Genomic DNA, 7,517 nt, shown 5'->3' on the forward strand with positions numbered 1-7,517 from the left:
AACAGTTCTTTCCAAGGAAGAAACAAATACAAAAGAGAGCCAAATCCAAGATCCCTTCATTTCGAGATGCCTGGAAACACTGCGTTTGAAAGACTGGAGATCATAGAAAGCAGGAAATACAGACAGAGGGAGAGTTCCAGAGTTGACCTGTTGCATAAATGAAGGACTGGGAGTAACGGTTAACTCTTGCATTAGAGATTTGGACAGAAATGGGATGAGCGTTTGTTACTAGACGGGTGCTACGCGCCCGTCGTAGAGGTGGAGGGATGGAAGCAGACAGTTCAGAGGAGCAGTGATCATTGAAGTAACGATAGAAAAGAGATAAATATGCAACAGTGCTGCGAAGAGACAGACGTTGAAGGGAGTCAGTAAGAGGAGGAGAGTTAATACGACGATAAGCCTTTGATTCCACCCTATTAAGAGAGTGGGGAGCCTCCCCACACATGAGAGTTGTACGCCACACAGGGACAAATAAAACCTGTGTATAAGGTCAACAACTGTTCAGGGGTAAAAAATTCACGGAGTCGGCTTAGCACACCTAATCTCATGGAAGCGGACCTCACAAGAGATGTAATGTGATCCTTCCAAGATAAGTCCCGAGTGAATGAAACTCCAAGCATGTTCAAGGATGATGCAGGAATCAGCTGGATATTATTAAACATTAGTGGGTACTCCTGTGGAAGAATTTGTCGAGGTGATAGGTGTAAAAGCTGCGGGAACCAAATGAAAAGGTGAAGGGTGGAGTCATCAGCGTACGAGTGGATAGGGTTAGATGTACAGCTTAGATCATTGATGAATTAAAGGAAGAGAGTTGGTGATAGGACAGAGCCCTGAGGAACACCACTGTTGATGGATCTAGGAGAAGAACGATGGCCGTCTACAACTGCGGCTATAGAACGACCAGAAAGGAAGCTATAGATGAAGGCACAGAGAGAAGGATAGAAACCGTAGGAGGGCAGTTTGGAAATTAAAGATTTATGCCAGACTCGATCGAAAGCCTTTGAGATGTCATGTGCAATGGCAAAGCTTTCACCAAAGTCCCGAAAGAAGGATGACCAGGAATCTGAAAGGTATGTAAGAAGATCGCCAGTGGAGCTTCCCTGACGGAACCCATACTGACGATCAGAAAGAAGGTTGTGACAGGAAAGATGCTTTAAAAATTTTCTGTTAAGAACTGACTCGAAAACTTTTGAGACACAGGATGTTAAAGCAACTGGACGATAGTTAGAGGGTTGGGAATGGTCACCCTTCTTTGGGACTGGCTGAATGAGAGCAAACTTCAAGCAAGAATGAAAGGTAGTTGATAGATAAGAGTGAAAGAGTTTACCTAGGCAGGGTGTGTGTGTGTGTGTGTGTGTGTGTGTGTGTGTGTGTGTGTGTGTGTGTGTGTGTGTGTGTGTGTGTCAGTATGAAGTGTACTATGTGTGTTAGAGTGAAGTTTGGCAGTGTGAAGTTTCCTATCTATCCATCTATCCATCCATCCATTAATCTATCTATCTATCTAATCTAACAGGCGAAATATTACTTAGCTTTTAACGCAGGTAAGTGATGGCTGACTAGGTTACTGACTGGCTTACTGACTGGCTGGCTGACTGGCTTTCCCCTGACTTTCTTCATGGCTTGCTGTGGAATTCCTTCAGTTCCTTACGTCTATCTGTCGACAAGAATCATCATCATCATCATCATCATCATCATCATCATCATCATCATCAATATCATTATCATCGTCTTCATTATAATTATTATTATTATTATTATCATCAGTATGATGATGATGATGATGATGATGATGATGATGATGATGGTAGTGAAGTATGTGTAAGAGTAAATGGGCATCTGAGTGAATGGTTCACGATCGGCGTGGGCGAGCGACAAGATTGTGTGATGTCCCCATGGTTGTTCAATATATATATACCGGTATCTATCTATCTATCTATCTATCTATCTATATCTATCTATCTATCTATCTATCTATATATATCCGTTTGTTTTCCGATGTATACCCACATTAACTTTAACGTGTGGTTAAATAAGTAGGTCTTGCAAGAAATGTAATGTCACAGACAAGATCAGGTGAAAATGAAACCTGAGCAGTAGTGAGAGATGAAGCTAGACGTGTTGTGAGTTGCTGATGGAAAAGGGAAAGTCATGTAGAAGAGTACGGCCAACTGAAAGGCAGATGGATTAACTTTCTGTGACATTCTCTTAACTATGGTGTCGTCTTTATCATTTTTTCTTTGGCTGTCTCAAAACGTCTTCATTTATCTTTGGGGTGTTTTTTCGAACTGAAGGAATGAGATGTTGCATTCAGCAATCCTTCCAACATGAGACAGCTTTCCTAAGGGGGCAAAAATTGTCTTGAGTTGCCAAGAATAAACTACAAAGAAACATCATCGTATCGGAAAAAAAAAAAAAAAAAAAAAACTGTGGCCTGGCATATGTCAAGCTTTATAGCATCAACACACGGTTACATTTGTCACATCGCTCAAAATTATCATTATTAACTTTTCCATTACACCACGATCAGCATGTTAATCAATGTTGTTTGGGAAAGTTTCTGAATTGGTCATTAGTACACTGTCACTCACATTAAAAAAAAATATATATATATTCATAATCACAACAAGCATCGTTACGGTTCGTTGCGTAACTCTGCGTCATTTCAATTACCGGTGATTATCAGGCTATATTCATTAGTCCCCTCCTCTCCCTTCCAACACTCTCGTTAACCAACATTTCGGGGCACGAATTCGTTTTACCTTATTAATCTTCTTTTCTAGGGCTGTTTTAACAGTATTAAAACAGACAAAACTGAGGTCTATAGAAGCCTCATATTTCTGAGTATAGTTTTAAAGGCAAATGATGATAAAAGTTGTGCGACCTTTGTCGTAGGTTAATTTTTATCTGACACCTATCAGTGTTCCAAGAATTACTCAGAAAAACTGAACTCACTTACACTTTGACACACTCAGTGTCAGTGATACGGCCAAGAATATTCACTTAAAGCGTTTCACTCTACAAAGCCATACCATCACACTAGGACTGTTCAGTGTAACTTGCGTAACTGCTGTTTGGGGGATGAAAATGTCCACAGCCGCTGATTAATGCCATTGATGTCAATATAATTTGGTCTACATTCAGGGCCAAAGCAAGAAGAATTATAACCCCAGTTGCCTTCATGTCTGGCTTCGATGGTTCGCCTCTGATGCGCTTTGTCCTCCTCCATCTGCATTATCAGCACTTTTTAGATGCAAGGCCTTGATAATTGTGTCATTGTCCCTCCGCCCACACACCACTCTCGGGGGAATTAACCACTCCTATACCATGACCTACTGGTTCAGTTTATTCACAATTTCACCAGACGAATGCATATTGCACGCGCTCGCGCGAGCTAGCGAGAGAGAGAGAGAGATAAGTGTGACCAAGAAAAGGATGAATTAAACGAGAAGTAAATGGAAGAAGGGAATGGGTGAATTTATTTAGCACTGAGTTTCTATTTGCAATGTATTTCAAAGTGCGATTTGTACCAGTTCAGATAATTTTTAAAAGCCTCACCATGATTTTAACATATTCTTTGGTAAGACAAAAATCCATCTGCCGGTAGCCCATGTTCCCAATACACTTTTTATTCTACACAAGTTATTCCCAGCTAAGTAGGAACTCCGTAAAATTTCTGGTAAACACTATCAAAGTCGGTAAAGGCCATGATATAGCACCCAATTCTTTCCCAGCAACTTCCAGGTTTGGCACATCTGTAAGTAAAACAGAGCCTTATATTCAGTATGATATTTTTTTTAACTCCTCCACGCACAAGAGTATTAAGTATTATATTCTTGCAACTACCAGACCACTTTGAGGTAATATTTCGAACTGGAGAAGCTAAATGTACACTTACAGTAACTCTTTCACTGCTAGATATCCGTCCAAAGTTTAATATGATGTGACAGTAGCAAGAAAAACAATATAATAATACATCATCGTTGAAAGTGGCTTAAACGGAAAAAAGAAACTAGAACGAAGTGACTGGGAAGGATCTTAAAGGTGAAAGGAGGTAGCCATAATGAAAGATGTGGGATTAGGAGGAGAAGGCGTGAAGGGAGATCAGGGCGAGGTAAGGAGGAAGCAATAAAGGGGAGAGGAGCGGAGAGGAGGGGATTGTGGGAGGCTTAGAACTCATTAAGACTGGAATGAAGATAAGGGAGGCTGGCTGGAAGTATGCGGATGCGGAAAGAGATTAAGCCAGAGTGGGCTTCGTCCTAATATACTAAGTTGTGTAAAGAATTTCGTAACACCACTTCCATAGCGATTTACTATACATATTACACTTAAGTAACAGATTACGTGTTATTCATGCAAACTATATATTATGTAGATAATAAAAAGATTTAATTTGAAATCAATGGAGTGTTAAAGTATAATACGCAAAATAATTCGCCAAGGAAGTCGTGGTACAAAGCCTCTCATGCCATCAGAAATCCAGCCGTTAAAATGTAAGAAATTATAGTCACATACCAAAGCTAGTTTTACGTGATACTTGTGAAACTTTTAGATCTTGACAACAAAGAGTTTCAGTATGTCTGTATAATTTCTGTCAAAAGCAACCAGAAATCATGAAGTCTGAAAAGGAAATGAGAATGACGGGAAGAGGATGGAGTGCTGAGGGGAGAGGAAGAAATTCATATTAGTGAGAGACGAAAGGAAAAAACAAAAGGTGAAATGGAAACAGCCACAGAAATAAAGGCGACTATGCGAGAGAAATAAAGATTTTCGAAAGCAATTAAATGGAAAGGGCGGAAGGAATAAATGTGTGATAAAGGGAGAGGATGGTAATCATATGAACACGGAGAGGAGGGGAATGAATCAAGAGACACTGATGCGGGGAGGGAAATTATGAGAGAAGGATTGGAACGCTAAATTACGGACAGCCGAGACACGAGAAATTGGTGTTGAATGGCGTGAGATGAGGTGTGATGAAATAACTCATCATTATGCGAAAAATGTGTGTGTGTGTGTGTGTGTGTGTGTGTGTGTGTGTGTGTGTGTGTGTGAGAGAGAGAGAGAGAGAGAGAGAGAGAGAGAGAATCTCTTGTCACTAATAAAATCGAATGTAGACAACCAGAATAAAAAAAAAGGTCATTTGCTTCAAGGGTTTAGGATACTGGTAGGTGTCAGAGGATGTGGGAGTGTGTCTGGGCAGATAATTCCGTGGGAAGAGTAGCCTTCTAACGCCAAAATGATTTTATTCAGCATAGGATGAAATCCGGTAATATCACTTCAAGGTATAACTGATTGATATTTTGCTTATCCACCATCCACTCAGTCGATTTAGTGGTACCTTTAGGTGAGTGCACACTGAGGGACAAGCCCAGTGGCGTCCTAGAGATTATTTGTCATTACATTTCCTTTCACTTATACAGCTACCAAATCCTGAACGATCAAAGTATGGGTAATATTAAAGAAGTAATACGAAAGGTAAATGATATATGAAAACAGAGGAGTATTAAAAAGACCTGTTCAAAGAGTAACGTGGTTAATGGCGATCATAAACACTTCTCCAGCTCCTAGGAGATTTAATGCAGTGTTCATTTTATCAAGACATTTTTCTGCATCGCTTTAATAAGGATTTCCCGAGGAGAGATAAGGAAACAGAGGGAGATGAAGGGGGAAGAATAATATAACATAAATTTGCGAGGGACGAATGAAGTGCAGGGAGATAAAATGATTCCAATATTGTGTACATGATGGAGAGAGAAGACGGATTAGAAGAGCGAGGGGAAAAGAGGAAAGGGGAAAGGAAAGAAAATCACTGACGAAGGGGAGGAGGAAGTAAGACAGGAAAGAAAAAAGAGGAGAGCACGAAAAACAAAGAGGAGAAAAGAGGAAAGAGGAAGCATAGAAGTGGGCAAGGAGGTAAGAGGAGAGGAAGGAGGAACCTGGGAGGGGAGGAGGAAATCGGAAAGGAAATAAGAGAAGAAGGACGTAAAAGGAGAGGGAGACGAAATGAGGAAAGAAGGAAGGGAGGAAAAGGAAGAAAAACCGGCGAAGAGGAGAGAAGGAAGAGAAAGATGTGACAACAGAAGATGAAACAGGAAAGAGGGTGGGGTAGAGGGAAAGGAGAGGAGGACAAAAGACAAATGAAGAAGATAGGGATGAGGAATTATAACAATGAAAAAAAGAAGAGGGAGAGATAAAGAAAAGGGGAGAAGGAATGGACAGGTGGATGAAGAAAGAAAAGAAGGAGAAAAGATGAAAGGGAAGCCAAAAGCACGAGGACAGGGAGGGAGAGAATTATTAAGGAAGGGAAAGATAAAGACGAAAGAGGAGAAAGAAGGGAAAAGGGAAGGATGAAGAACGTGGAAGGAGAGGAGGAGGTAAAAAGGGGTGCCAAAGAAAATAAACAGCAACAAAGCTAATGGTCCTTCCGGGGCTGCTTGTTAAAAGGAAGAATATGCCTACGATATATAAGTCTATGAACTGAAGATAAGGACAGCATAGCAATGCAAGAAAATAAGGATAGCAAAGCAAGAAGGAGGGAGAAAGAACAAAACAAAGAGAAGAGGAAAAAGAGGAAAGAAGTGAGGAAGGGACGAGGAAAGAGCACAAGGAGAGGCAATGTTAACAGAAAGGGGCGGAAATTGCTGGCTACAGTGGCACAACATATTTCATTTCTCCACCATGCTTTCACACTTTGTCTCACTTCTTCCTTTAAGGGAAATCTGGCCGTCACCTTCAAATTTGTGTTTCTCTTTACATCTAGACATTTTTTTTTTTTTCGTTCTCAATACCCTGTGCCTTCCTGTTTTTCAGCTGCGATATTTGAAATAGTTTACGTTTCACTTAAAACACGACGAGATTGGCCATTATATTAATACATCTTAGATGTATAGGCTATACCTCAGGACAGAGGGACAGACATCATTAGTCCAGTGACTGCAACGGGTTTCTGTGAGATTAATCAAGGCATGGTGACTGCTAAACTAAAATGCAAAGTCCTACTACTTAGCCAGAGAGTTAACATTTCTGATGTGATGTTTCTTCTTTCAGATGAATGAAAGAGCATGAATGTTGGTGGAAAAAATGCAGAGTTGGTATTTGTCGGCCAAGGAGTCCAGCATTCCTTCCCTAATGATACGCTAGCACGGGAGACTTCGTAGCACTGCTGCCTAGATGATATATTTGCATATAACACCTTGCCGTTGGCTATACCACGTTGAGTACACCGCTTCCCGTCCGATCAGCGAAGTTAAGCAACGTTGGGTCTGGTTAGTACTTGGATGGGTGACCGCCTGGGAACACCAGATGCTGTTGGCATCCCTACGTGTCAAGTGCGGTTGGTGGAGGATTAGTGCCCCTCCCTGTAAAACAATTAACTCTAAGCCCTTGGCCACCCCGTTTGGGATACATGGCGTCTGGCAATGAATGAATGAATGAACCTTGCTGACCTACTGTATGTAATTTATATTTCTTTCAATACTTACTATACATGGTTTGAATTTGTATCATTCAACAGAAAATGA

At 40.8% G+C, this 7,517-nt stretch overlaps 1 non-coding gene across 1 annotated transcript; it reads left to right on the forward strand.

Moving 5' to 3' along the window:
* Nucleotides 1-7,192: 7,192 nt before the first annotated feature.
* Nucleotides 7,193-7,311, forward strand: LOC145390010 (5S ribosomal RNA). Its single transcript, XR_013895559.1, has one exon. It is a non-coding gene; the product is annotated as a 5S ribosomal RNA (ribosomal RNA).
* Nucleotides 7,312-7,517: the final 206 nt, after the last annotated feature.

Source organism: Coenobita brevimanus, unplaced genomic scaffold (assembly GCF_032717465.1).
Source record: "Coenobita brevimanus isolate Jiangsu-jjx unplaced genomic scaffold, ASM3271746v2 jjx.HiC_scaffold_2719, whole genome shotgun sequence".
Taxonomy (NCBI): Eukaryota; Metazoa; Arthropoda; class Malacostraca; order Decapoda; family Coenobitidae; genus Coenobita; species Coenobita brevimanus.